Source organism: Echinops telfairi, unplaced genomic scaffold (genome assembly GCF_000313985.2).
Source record: "Echinops telfairi isolate 266 unplaced genomic scaffold, ASM31398v2 ScPeMD7_4225;HRSCAF=4972, whole genome shotgun sequence".
In the NCBI taxonomy this organism is placed as follows: domain Eukaryota; kingdom Metazoa; phylum Chordata; class Mammalia; order Afrosoricida; family Tenrecidae; genus Echinops; species Echinops telfairi.
Window position 1 is genome coordinate 13,405,965 of NW_022108124.1, and position 14,103 is coordinate 13,420,067.

At 48.2% G+C, this 14,103-nt stretch overlaps 1 pseudogene; it reads left to right on the forward strand.

Moving 5' to 3' along the window:
* The first annotated feature begins 10,542 nt into the window (after positions 1–10,542).
* On the forward strand, positions 10,543–10,661 carry LOC115871283 (annotated as a pseudogene).
* The last annotated feature ends 3,442 nt before the right edge of the window (positions 10,662–14,103 follow it).

The window sequence follows — 14,103 nt, forward strand, 5'->3', positions numbered from 1 at the left end:
CCCTGCCAGTGCTGAGATGCTTGTTCATTCACTGACTCAGCTTTCCTCCTGCAGTCGGCATTATTGCCTCTGTTTTGTGAGGTGAAGGACTTTGTGGATTGGTGTTGGGTATGGGTTAATGTTGGACTTGTGGGCTTGGGCAGCATTGGGTTGGGATGTTTTCGTGATGCACATTTTCTTTGCATAAAACTCTCTCTTATACATGAGTTGCTGTGGATTTGTTTTTCCAAAGTACCCAGACTAATACAGGAGGCTTTCTACTCCCGTAAAGAGGTACAGTCTCCGAAACCCAAAGGGGGCAATGCTACCCTGTCACACAGGTTCACTAGGAGTCAGAATTGGAAGCAAACAACCATTCCCTCCCTTGGAGCCTCTTAGTGGGTTCCAGCTGACAAGTTTACGGAAAAGGCATTAACATCTTTGACACATTGAGTCTTCTTATCCAAAAGCCTAGCATGGGATGTTGACTTCTCTGTATAATGTTAGTGTTATCTTCCTAAAGGTCCAATGAGCTCCTTTAAATACATTTCTAAATATCTTTGGGGTTGCTGCTATAAATAGAATGTCTATTACACTTTCTGGTAAGTTATAGATGTGTATTTTTTCAAATTCAGTGCTTGGGCATTGGGCTGCTAAACCCAAGGGCAGCAATTCGAACCCCTCCAGCCACTCCAGGTGAGACAGGCTTGGCTTTCTACTCTGTGGGAAAAGTTAATCTTGGAAATTCACGGGGACAGTTCTACTCTTGCTGTAGGATCTCTATGAGTCCGAGTTGACTCTGTCAGTGAGTTTGATGCTTCTTGCTTATTGCCTTTTGCATGTTAACTGTGGAGATGGCCACCCAACTGAGTTCTCTCAGGGCCTCTAATGGTCGTGCATTTTTCAATCTCATCGGTGTGCATCGCTTAGCTTCCTCTTTCTGCGTGTGCTTTCTCATTCTTGTCTCATGGCTTCAGTTTGACCCGGCGGAACCAGGATCAGTGACAGTGGAGGAGGCATGCCACTCTCTCCATCTTTTGGCCTTTCATGGGGATGCATTTTCTGTTTCACTTCAGCATGATGCTCACCCATCACCCCACGTTCACGACACATACACACACGTGCATGTATAAAACCATTTGAAGGACACATCCATTATATTTTCTTCCTCTGCAGTTTTGTTTATTGTTAGTAGGAACAGACGTGGGATTTTTGTCCAATGCCTTGTGGGCATCCTTTGAGAAAATATCAGGTGGTTTTCTTCGCCCTGCTAACATAGTGAGTTATATTAGCAATTTGCTAACACTGTTGAACCACCTGGATTCATTACTTGGCTGAGCTCTCTCAGACACGCTGTATCATTCTTTTGATAGTGTGCTGACTTATGCTTGCTAGGATCTCATTTGAGATCTTTGCGTATCAACTTTGTTGCAGTTGCTGCTGCTGCTACTGCTGGTAGCTTTGAGTCCTTTCCTGCTCATAGTGACCCATGGACAACCTTCACTTGAATCACATCGAATGATTTTTCAGGACCTCCACATCCTTTCTTATATTTTATTTTCTTGGTGTGTCTTAAGCTGATGGGGTAGGTGGAAATCTACTGTTGTGTTCTTTTCCCAAGTCCAACTCACATTTCTGTGTATTTTGATTCTTAGTGGTCATGTGATCTGGTTCTTGACTTTAGAGCCATGCTGCTTGGTGCACAGAGGTCTCTGAACACACTCTTCAGGCAGCCTAGTGTCTTGGCTCACACGTGGGTAAACTCCCTTTTACCTCAAACCGAGTTTTGAATTTTGTAACCCTAGCTGAGTAACGTTGCTGTTTCACCCCAGCATTTTCTGGTAGAGCTGGGTTTATGTCTTATATTTAACCTTCCCTGGCTATTTTGGTGAAGATACATCTCTTGCTAAAATAGAATGATGAGACATTGTTTTACCATCCAATGTGGGAATCTTTTTTGGGTTTTTTTCCTATCAAAAGAGTGGGCTTGTTTCACTTCCTTTTGTTGATTTAAGTGATTCACTACGATTCCCTCATCTTAAACCAAGACCAAACTCACTGCCAGGGAGTCATCGATTTCGACTCATAGTGACCATGTAGGACAGGGTAGCCTGTCTACTGCCCCTGTGAGTTTCTGAGATTGCAACTATTGATGGGAGTAGAAAGCCTCTGCTGGTTTCAAACTGCTGACCTTGAGGACTGTAGGCCAACTCATAACCACTATACCACCAAGGCTCCTCATCTGATCTTAGGCTTTGTTTTCTATTTTAACACTTTCTCTTGGTGTGCGTTTTGTTTTGTTTGCTATGCATATGTGTTTGTATTTGTCTGAGGAGTTGAAAGTTGATAGTCTGTTTTTAATAGTTTCTAGTGGCCTTCTTTCTATTTATTTACTCCTTTGCCCAGGGAAGATGACTTTGAAAGGTAGAGAAAGTCGTATTTATAGGGGCGTCTTGCTATCTTGTTCTCCGCATGAGAAACAGTGACCATCTCACCTGGAAGCCAGAGAACCGGCAGATGACAGAACCGAGATACTGCTGCTGAAGGGAGTCGCCTACATCCAAGACCTACCCAAGACACAGAGGAAGGCGGTCTCTCATTTCTTGTTTTAAAACCTCACGTGACTCTCTTTCCCTCAACAGCCAGAATGCTTGGGTCCACGGTGTCTTTTATTTGCGGTCCATTTCTCTGCAGAACGCTCTGAAAAGAAATCGTCGGAGAGGTCATGAATCGAAGGCATTCACTCTGCTATTTGTTCAGACACAGATCGAGCTCAGGAGCTGGATTATTGCCGGACAGCTGGTCTTTGTGCATCCAGTTGGTGTTCAGATGCACATTGTGTGTGTGTATGTGTGTGTTGAAGATTCTGTGAATTGATGCTAGTTGATCTCGAACTCAGATCATTTAAAGAAGACGGATGTACACTGATGTGTGTCTGCAGGAGGGCCCTAAGAGATGATCCCCCAGCAGCAGAGCGATTACTGCCAACAGGCCCAAAGGAAAAAGAGGAGATAGAAGGGGATCTCCAGGAGAGAGAGAGAGAGAGAGTTAACTGGGCTATCAGTCCGGGTGGTGTAGTGGTTATGTGATGGGCTGCTAACCACAAGGTCAGTAGTTCGAACCCATGAGTGACTTTGCAGGAGATGGACAACTTGGGAATCCACCAGGGCAGTTCTGTTCTGTGCTGTGAGTGGCTATGAGTCAGAGTTGACTTGATGGCGGTAAGTCTGTTTGTGATTGAAGGATGTATCTTACCCATGGTGACTCACAAGTGGGAAACCGGGACTAAGTGAGTGCCCTGATGCCCTTTTCCCTCTGCCCATACCCTGCTGGGGCTCCCTGGGGCTCAGTCCTCTAATCTTGCACAGGAATCCAGTGATAAACAGAATAAAAAAATTACCAAGCCTGTTTCCCTCATGCCATAGATTGTATTTTGTGGCCACACACACACCAGTCCCCTAATATGTGCTGACTTGGCTGGGCCGTAATTCTCAGTGGTTTAGTCGTTAGGAGTGATGTCATTTGTCAGTTGTGTAATGAGGTCATCATGCCCCACGATGTGTTCTCTTTGATGGGTCACGTCCATTGTAAGGGGATTCAATGACCCTGGTGTTGGAGGGTGGAATACAGCACTCTGGCTCGGGTCACACAGCCTCCATATGATGTAAGGGGACCGTCCCTGGCGTGTGGCCTGCATCACCATTATTTTCCCTTACAAGATATAAAAGGCAAGAGCAGTGAGCAGTGAGAGCAAGGGAGACCTGCTGAGGTCACCAAGAAAGAAGAGACGGGGCAGAGCCTGTCCTTTGGACTTCATAGCTGTGTTAGGCGGGGTGGACTAGAGAAACAAATCCAGGGACACTCATAGATGTGTAAGAAAGAGCTTTCTATCAAGGAGTAATTGGCTATCAAGCCAACATCCCAGCCCAGGCCAAATCAAGTCCATAAGTCCAGTTCTAGTCCACCAATCCCTCTTCAGACTCACGAAGCCACACGCAATGATGTGGGAAGATCACAAGCTGGTGGGCTCAAAGTCTTGTGGATTCAGTGGTGGTGGACACAAATCCACCTGCACCAGGCTCACGCAGGCCTCAGCGTGGCTCCTTATCAGGAAGGTGAAGGTTGAGAGAGAGAGACGAAGTTCCTAGGATCCTCCTCATGAGAAGGCCACGCCCACCAGGAGGTACCATCAGCCTGTGACCTGATTGACAGGCTAGCCTCCACCCGTACATTTTTATATCTGTACATTGACATGAAAATTTTACAACGACCACAGTAGCCCTTATGCTGAGAACCCCCTAGACCAGCGGTTCTCAGCCTGTGGGTCGTGACCCCTTTGGGGGTCGAACGACCCTTTCACAGGGGTTGCCCCGATTCATCACAGTAGAAAAATGACAGTGATGAAGTAGCAACGAAAATAATTTTACGGTTTTGAGAACGATGAGGGCAATGACTGTACAAATGTGCTTGATCCAATGGATGGATGGATGGATTGTGATAAGAGCTGTATGAGCCCCTAATAAAACGATTAAAAAAAGAAAAAGAAAACAATTTTACGGTCGGGGGGGGGGGTCCCCACCACATGAGGAACTGTATGAAAGGGTCGCGGCGTGAGGCAGGTGGAGGACCCCTGCCCTAGACCCAGAGGAAGACTGATAGCAGGGCACGTGGAGATCGATCTCTGAGGAATGCCAGGCCCACAGACGTTGGGAGGAGACAAGGCCCTTCCCCCAGAGTCAGCAGAGAGAAGCAGCCTCCTTGAGCTTGTGCCTGGATTTATACTACTAGCTTCTTAACATGTAAGAGCATCCATTCGATGATCTAATTGTGGTCCTTCTGGCACGGCAGCAGAAGGTAACGAAGATAATGCGTCTATTTTCTGGAAACACAGGGGGGCTGAATCATACTGCATCCATCAGCAGTGCACCCATGAGGGATGTTTTCCATGATTAGCAGTCATAAACACCCCAGCTTTACCCATGCCAGAGGTATTTCTACACTGTGTGTCACAGGAAGTTGGGAACACGGCCACCAGCCACCGGTGCTCCTTCAGAAGCTCCATCATGTCAGTACTGACTCTGAGAAGGTTCTCAGTCTCCACCTTGTGCTGTTGGCTTCCTGCTTGCTCGATGGCTGCCCTGCACCAGGCACCGTAACTGCCACCCAGCGAGGAAGCCGTCAGTGCAGGGCCAGCACCTGGATGCCTGGCTCAGCAAGCCCAGGATGCCTCAGAAGCGCTCTTCTACCGAGCACATCGCTGGGTCTTTCTTTGGGTGGCAAGGTCTGGCAAAGGTGGCTGGGAAAGCAGAGTTGACTTAGACCACTTGAAGCTTAGAGTTCATTGCCTGCCGTGAAAAGCTCTGGTGCAGGGATCAAAACTGGGGATCTGTTAGAAGAAAGAAGGGTTAGAATTAATTCTGGGTCAACAGCCACCAAGGCTAGCCATCATGGCTTTGTTGAATAAGAGAGCCGATTGATTGCTTGCGCTCCTTTGGGAGAGCAATCGCTCTCCCACATGGTGTGCCGTTGATTTTAGGTGGCATCCAGACAGGCCGGCCGTCTGATCCAGTCATTTGGCCAAGCGCTTGCACGGGTCTCTCTCTGAGCATAACAGCCATGTAGGGGCCACAGAGTGCACCGTGTTGCTCTTCCCTGGAAGGAGACAGCACCGACGTAACTCACGGGGCTCGGGCGGGGGTGATTTCCCTTCGGTCTCTCAGGACATGGTCTCTCAGGACACGACGGCCTCCGCATCCGGCATGGAATGGTTATCTGATGCGCACGGAAACACCGGTGGGTGTTCGAAATACCAACCGGGCGGGATAGGAAGAGGGTGCAAAGCCTCCTCGGACTCCCTGTTACTGTTGGACGGGGCCACGGGAGCCAGCGCCTGGGGATGAGAGGCCATGTGCTGCCAGATGGAGAGAACCCCATCTTTCAATAGACATTCCCACCCCTCGGCTTCTGCTTCATACCACCCTCGCATATATAAGATCGTCTCATTCTGGAATATCATTGCCCCAGTACATGTGATCACATCCTATGTTGGACTTCTCTCTCCCTCTTCTCTTTCTTTCTCTCTCTCCTTCCCCCCCCCCTCCCCCTCTTTCACTGTCTTTCTATCTCTTTCCCCCTCTTCTCTCTCCTCCCCTTTTCTCCTCTCTTTTTTATCTCTCCCTCCGTCCCTCAGTCCCTCATTTCCCCCCTCTCCCCTTCTCTCTCTCTCGTTCTCTCTGAAATATCCCTGCTGACCCTTCAGGAATAACTTCTCTAGTTGACCCTGCTGGTTTTAGAAATAGGAAGGGTGAGGCCCAGAGTAGGGACTTGATCTGTGTAAGGCCACCCCCACCGTCCAAGGCAGGGTTTCCCATGGTGGAACCAGCATAGCAAAAGTGCATCCTGAGACATTGAGAGGTCTTCTTGGACTTGGACGGTCTGGCCTGAACTCCACCCCACCCCCAGGCCTGGCGCCCAGGATCATCCACCGAGAGAGCAGACGGAAGCCTGTTGGCATACGCTCTGGGCAGGAGGAGAATCAGGACGGAGCAGCAGGAGACTGGATGAGGCCTCTGGCCAGTTGAGGGACTGGGTCTGCCCACTCTGCCCCTCCTCACCCCTCGGAGGCCCTCCCAGCCTCAGCCCTTGTGTACTAGAAAGACGCTCTCTGACTCCCACCATTGAATTAGAGGTTTCTCTGGGACAGGTTTTCCCTAAAGAAGTCTCCATCTGTTATCTCGTGCTGCTGTACCAGCACAAGTGGGTGGCTTGAACAAACAGAGGTTTATTTTCTCACAGTTCCAGCCAACTGAACGGTGGCTGACAAGGCCATTCCTACTCATAGGGAGTCTACAGGACAGAGCGGAACTGCCTTATTAGAGTTTCCAAGGCTGAGATCCTTATGGAAGCAGACTGCCACGTCTTTGTCCCTCTGAGAGGCTGGTTGGTTTGAACTGGCAACCTTTAGGGTAGCAGCCAAACACTTGACCACTGGACCACAGTTCAGGAGGCTAGGAGTCCACATTCCCGCGCCACCTTTCGAGGAAGGCTTTCTCTGTGTCGGCTCTGGGGGAAGGATCTTGCAATACCTGTGTCCCCTTGCTTAATCTCTCTCTCTCTCTCCTCTCTCTCTCTATACATATAGTGTGTGTGTGTGTGTGTGTGTGTGTGTATGTGTGTGTGTGTAAATAAGCTTTTAGGAATGACAGTAAAGCTTACGAGACTACATTCTCACAGACGAGCAGGGGTCATCTCTGGAAACCGTGGAGGGCAGAGTGGAGAGACATAAAGAGAGACCAGGAAAGGGGTTGGAGGGGAACTGCTCTTTTTTTCTATTTCAAGAGATCAACTCAAGATAGGTCTTCCAATAATGCTTTCTAACGATGAAAAAAACCATTCCCTAGTGGGATTATAACCATAGGAATGTTGTCAGCTGCCATCAGCTTGGTTCCAACTTAAACTTCCTGACTTCAAGCACAACAGAACAGAACACTTCTCCATCCTGTGCCGTCCGCACAGTTACTACTTTTGAGCCCATTCTAGCACATATACACATAGAACTAAAAAAATAAAATTAAACCCCGAAAGCACAAACTCACGACCTTCAAGTCAATACCAACCCGCAGCAACCCTACAGGTGTAACAGGCTAGAACTGTCCCCGTGGATTTCCAAGACTGTAACTCTTCATGGGAGTAGAAAGCCTCACCTTTTTCCTGCTCTTGCAGGTATAGGAGTTAAGATATACAGCACATTTTGGGGTGGGGGGGCGGGCACAATCCAATTTATAACACCATTCAAATACCATGTGTCAACCCACATGCTTCTCTCTGGGATGAGACTCCTGCGCTGGGGGTCTCAACGTGCCCACGAGATAGATTCAGGTGTGTGTGTGTGTGTGTGTGTGTGTGTGTGTGTGTGTGTGTGTGTGTAAGAGAGCGCTTTATATCAAAGAACAATTGTATATTGAGCAAACATCTTAGCCCAATGCAAACCAAGTCCATAAGTCTGACATTAGACCATATATTCAATAATAGTCCATAAATTCCTATTTAGACTCACACAGCACATGCAATGATACCGAATGCAGGAAGGTCGCAGGCTGGTGGATAGACATTCCTGTGGATCCAATGGTGGTAGATGCATCTCTAGGACTCTGGCTGCCATTAGCATGGTTCCATATGGCTTGTCAACAAGAAGGTGGAGCAGAGCAGATTCAGGTCTTATGGAAGAAGGTGGGCTCTATCTCTCTGCTTAGTCTTTAACTATTTCACCTGAGAAAAGCTTATGATCCTGTCCACCGTTTTCAGAAAGAAAAAAGTTGGCTTCTGATGAAGGAATACGATGATCTGTTTCATAGGTTCAGTCTACAGAACTTTCCTGATTCCTACTCAACAGACTGAGACACCCCAAGCTAAGAGAGTTCACCCTGAACCCCAGACAGAACAGACTTTGCAGTGTCTCTTTAAACCAGAAAACTTACCCTCATAGTCATCCTGCACTCCCTCCCCCTGGTTGAGTAGGGCCTGTTGAGTCATATAGCCTTTGGGGCTATGTCTTGTCCAGGTTCCACACCTCAGCTACTATGGACCCACAAAAGTGCCATTCCAAGAACCTGGAGCCCGAATGTCCAGGGCCAGCTTCTGGATGAAGAAATCCACTTCCATCACATGCACTAGCAGCCCTGGGGATATAGTGGTTATGCATTGGGCTGTTAACTGAAAGGTAGGCCGTTCGAAACCACCAGCCAACTCTGAAGGAGAAGGAGGTGGCTTCTACTCCTGTAAAGAGGTACAGTCTCTGAAACTCACCTGGGCAGCTCTACGCTGTCCTTTGGGGTCATTATGGAGCCAGGGTTAACTCGATGGCAGTGATCACGTGTGCACTGAACTCTACAGTGGCCAGAGCCTTGGGTTTACTTGGGTGGTGGCAAAAGGGATCTGCTTTAACGAATCCAATAGATGTCTCCCCTCCAGCAGGGAGTTCGCAGTCCAGGAAATGGCATCAATTACTTACGAGAAGCCAGAGTGCCCTATAGAGCCCTGCAGGTTATTGACCCTGTGACAGTGAGTGAGGGTGGACTCAGGGCCACCATAATGATAGCTGTCATGGCTCCAAAAGGTGTCCACAAATTCACATTCTTCTTATCAAAAGGGAGCATCTAGTTTCTCTCCCTTGACATATGGGCCTGCTTCAGTGGCCGGCTTCTGATGAACAGAAGACAGGAGTGATGCTGTGTGGCTTACAAGCGTGGGTTCGAGAAGGTGATATAACGGCAGTCTGGCTCTTTCTTGAGACTCTCAACCTTGGAATTCACCCACCACACTGTACTGTGAGGAAGCCCAGACAGACCCAGTCAAGGTCTCGGCAGACAGGTCACATTGACTCTTAGCTGTATGAATGCTTTCAGGTGATGGCCACTCCTGCCTTCCTGCTTCTCACCAGCCATGAGTTCTTCTCACCAAACTCTAATGAAATTAGATTCATGAGCAAAATAGAAATGGTTGCGTTCAACTATTAAGTTTGGGGGGGGGGGCGTGATGTGTGATACAGTCGTAGGTAATTAGAACTACGCTAACGCACATTCGGTATTTACTAAGAGCCAAAGCTTGCGTTGAACACGCCACAGGGCTATGATCACATTTAATTCTCTGACAACCCTATTAGATAGATATCTATAAGGAGTCCTGAGGCACAACACGTCAACACTCGGCTGCTCACTGAAGAGTGTGAACCCACCAGCTGCCCCTGGGTATGCACCTGTAAAGAGGACAGTCTAGGAGACCCTAGGAGCCATTCTACTTTGTCCTATAGGGTCACCGAGAGTCAGGACAAATCCGGTGCAATAGAGACTGGGGATTCCAAGTTACGGATAAGGAAACTGAAACTCAGAGCAGGCCAGGAAGGGACTTCTCTGAGTCAGAGCACTTCTAAGGGGCAGCCGCAGGAATGGGGCAGTTATGTCTGCATAAACGACTTCTCTGGGTAGGAGAAGGCCATGCTTTCTAGTGTGTGCCCGTTCATGTTCATGGTGTAAATTCTTCCACCGTGGCTGATGTCAAGCGATGGGCCACTGAATGTGAAACTGGACAGGGATACCCAGGTTCTGCTCACAAGCCAGGCTGAGCTGGCTCCAGGACGCCACTGAGTGGAGCTGTCTTTTTCAGCAGAACAAAGGCAGGGAGATGCAAAGGTGCAGGGAAGGTTGAGGAGTCCTTTGAGTTTCTTGGGGAGTGGGAGAGATAGAGATGGAGCAGGAGGCCGGAACGGATCTTTGCACATCGCAATCAGACTCCCTGATCTCTCTCTGGCCACTGGCCTTTGGGAAATCCCACATCAGACGAGTCTCCTGTCTGTCAAATAGGGAGTCCCCACTCCCTGGCCAAGGAAGCTGCTAAGGGAAGTGGAGGGAAGGGAAGACAAGTTTCCCAAAGCTACCTTCTCCTGCTCTCATCCCTCCATTTGTTAACAGAGAAGCTTCCTGAACTTGATTTGAGGGCCCAGAGGAGGCTACCTGAGGTAGGTGCATTATCTGATATCAACTTGAGACTCTTAAGAGTGAAGGGGTGCTGCAGCCAATTAAGCCGCTCGTCCTCCTCCTCCTCGTGGGGGCCGGTGTGCAAACAGCAAGCCTCCTTGGTAGAAAAAAAAAAGAGTGAAGGGGTGGAGTTTAGCCTGTCAATCAGGTCACAACTTGATGACCTCATTTGGAGGTGCTAAGGAGATAAATAGCTCACTAGAGGTCAGATACACACACGCTCTGCTTTGCCTTCCTGCTGACAAACCACTTGGAGCAAAGATAGAACCCAAGCCCTGGAACTGGAGGAGCCACGTGGAGACACACACCAGTGCTGAAATGCTTCCACCGCCACTGGATCCCCCAGACTTTCCACCCACTGGCCTGTGATCTTCCTGCATTTGGTGTCATTGCATACATTGCGTGAATCTGAAGAGGAATTTATAGACTGGTATCAGACATATGAGCTAATATCAGATTTATGGACTTGATCTGGACTGGGCTGGGATGTTTTCTTAATATACAATGACTCTTTATATACAGCTCTTTCTTATACACATATGAGCTCCCCTGGGTTTGTTTCTCTAGTCATCCCAGACTAACATACCGTCTCAGATAGGGCTCGGGGAAAGAGGCTGCCTTCATTGAAGGCCTTCACTGGGCCTCCACCCTCAGGACCTGCAATAGAAATAAGAATCAGTATAATAATCTTGAAAGAATTTACACTAATTTGGGCCTGATTCTTTTTTTCCCCCTTCTGTTGTGTTGAAATATCTGTAAGAAAACACTTGTCAAAAAAAAGAAAACACTTGTCATTTCTTCCACTTTTATGTACAATCTGTGACTTCCATGTCACCACTACCTGCTCCCAGATGTTTTCAGAAGCTCCCACTTTCTAAGCAAGGCACCCTGTTTCCCTCGCTGTGGGGGGAGGTCATCCTGCCTGAAGACAGTTAGTCGCCAGACCAAGGGGTGGGCCTGCTCCTTGCTGCTGGGGACAATAAGCTAAAGCTTGGGACCATTAGGAGGGGTTTACACCCTACTGGTAATGGTTCCTATGGATACCCAGGGAACAGGTCAAAGTTAAGCTGCCATCCTAAATCTAGATCCGCCCATCTTGCCACATGTATACCCCCAATCCCTCTTCCTATTGTGTGTATGTCCCTAGACCACCCCCTCTCATTGCTGTATAACCTATAGTGCAACCCCTTCCTGTGACGTATGTCTTTATCTGTAATTGGTGGGCTTGCATGCCCAAAAGGTATATAGGTGTGGGTCAACAATAGAGAGCTCTCTCTCTTGCTGGGCTCTCATTGGTCCTGCTCCCCTCTCTTCCCCCCTCTCCTCTCTGGTCGTCTCTCCCTTGTTCCCTTTCCAGTCCTCCTTCCCTTCCCCCTCTCTCCACGTGGACCACCAAGCTGGGCTGAGGTGAGCAATGCTACCATAAAATGTGTCTGACTGCATGATTGTAATCTCTCCTCTACCTCTCATGCTCTCGATGACTTTAATATAATACTTATATATCTCAACCATACAATTGTGCATTAATGAATGCGTGACTAGCAGTGGGGGCTGGCCCCCCTCCCCCCCCACCCTAAATTAATACTACACCTCGCCCATCAGTACCCCCGTGCCTCTGAGACATTCTGGCCTCTGTACATTTGCCTATTCTGAATATTCCATAAAACGGGGATCACACAATATGTGCCCCTTTATTTCACTTAGCGTAAATGTCTTTAGGGATTAAAGAGTCAATGTCCCATGTATCAACCTCCTCTCTCTTTAGGCCCCGGGGCCATGGGGCTAAGGCTCATAGACACTCCATTAAACAGACTAGACCTGGTCCATAGGGTTTCCAATGACTTTCATACATCTTTATGGAAACAGACATCCCCCCACCCCTATCTTTACAAAGTGGCTGGTGGGTTTGAACTGTCAACCTGTCGGTTGGTTAGTCACCTAATGCTTCCCCCCTGTGCCATGTAACTTCCTTTTGTATATGTTACACATTTCACTTATCCAACACTTGGGTTGTCTCCACCTTTTAGCTGTTGTGAATAATGCTGCCCGGAACATTAGCGCACTCGTATCTGCTTGATTTCTGCTTTCAATTATTTGGGGTATGCAGCTAGGAATGAGGCAACCGGTGGTGTGGTAATCACGTACTGGGCTGTGATCTGCAAGGTCAGCAGTTCTAAACGGCCATTAGTTGCTTTGAAGCCGGAAGGCAGGGCTTTCTACTCTGGTCAAGAGTGACAGTCTCAGAAACCCACGGGGCCAGTTCTACCCTGTCCTATAGGGTCACTGTGAGCCGCATCAACTGGATGGTGAGGAGTTTTGAGTTTTTCTAGCTGGGAGTGGACTTGAGGAACCCCCCACTTTTCCACAGGACAGCACCAGGCTACATTCGTAACACCAATGAACCAGAGTTCTGATTCCTTCACATTGGCCAGGCATCCTCGTGGGGGCAAGGAGGACCTGAGTGGGGCAAACAAGGGATCCCCTGCTAACTGAAAGGCTGCAGGTTCAATTCCACCCAGAGATAGCTGGGGGGAAAGGCCCGGTTGTCTGCTTTAGGATGCCTAGTTCTATTCTGACCCACACGGAGTCTCCATGAATCAGGGTTGACTCCGCGACAACTAGCTTCATGGGGGTGCAATGCTACTTCATGATGGTTTTGATTTCATTTCCTTCATGACTTATACCCCGGTGGCTGCTGCTGCTGCTCCTTGAGAGCTGGGCTACTTACTAAATGCAAGGTAAGTGGTTAAAACACACCAAGGGCTCTGCAGGAAAAAGATGGAACTGTTTGTTCCTCTAATGATTCACAGTCTCAGAAACCCTGAGCAGCTCTCCTCTGCCCTGCAGGGTTTCCACGAGTCAGCTTGGCTGCTAGCAGAAAGGTTGGCAGTTTGAGCCCACCAGCTACTCTGAGGGAGAAAGATGGGCCTGGCTATTTGCTAAGGAGTTATAGCTTTGTAAACCCTGTGGGGGCAGTTCTATCCTCTATCCTGTAGGCTTGCTGTGAATCAGAATTGATGGGGCAACAACCGGGGTTTGGGGCAATGACTATAATGATATTGAGCATCTTTTGCTTATCTTCTTTGGTGAAATGTCTATTCAAGTCCTTTGGCCATTTTAAAATCCGATTGTCAGTCTTTCTACCGCCAAGGTGTTGGAGCTGATCTTTACCTGGAGGGGAATACACACACACACACACACACACACACACACACACACTGTTACACTGTTTCCAATTTAAAGGTTCTCTGTCCTGCTAGAGAAAATAAATACCTTATCCAAGACATAAGGACTATCAGAAACAGAACTAAAGACGTTCTCTCTTCTAAAGTAATATCTGTACTTCTGCGATTTCTTGCAGGACACAGGAGTTATTTTTGATGCACAAGATTGGAAATTCTTAAAACACATTTTATATACATATATATATATAAACCAAAGTGTAAAATTAAGCTTTCCCGAAGTCTTAGGTTGGCTGGGGGAGGAGCAAGCAATTGAAGGGAATTACAGTGCATGACAGGAAAGGAGGAAGTTGAAGGCAGATGGCAGAGGTCACTGCTCCCAGGTTCTTCCTGAGTCTCCGCGCCCCCCC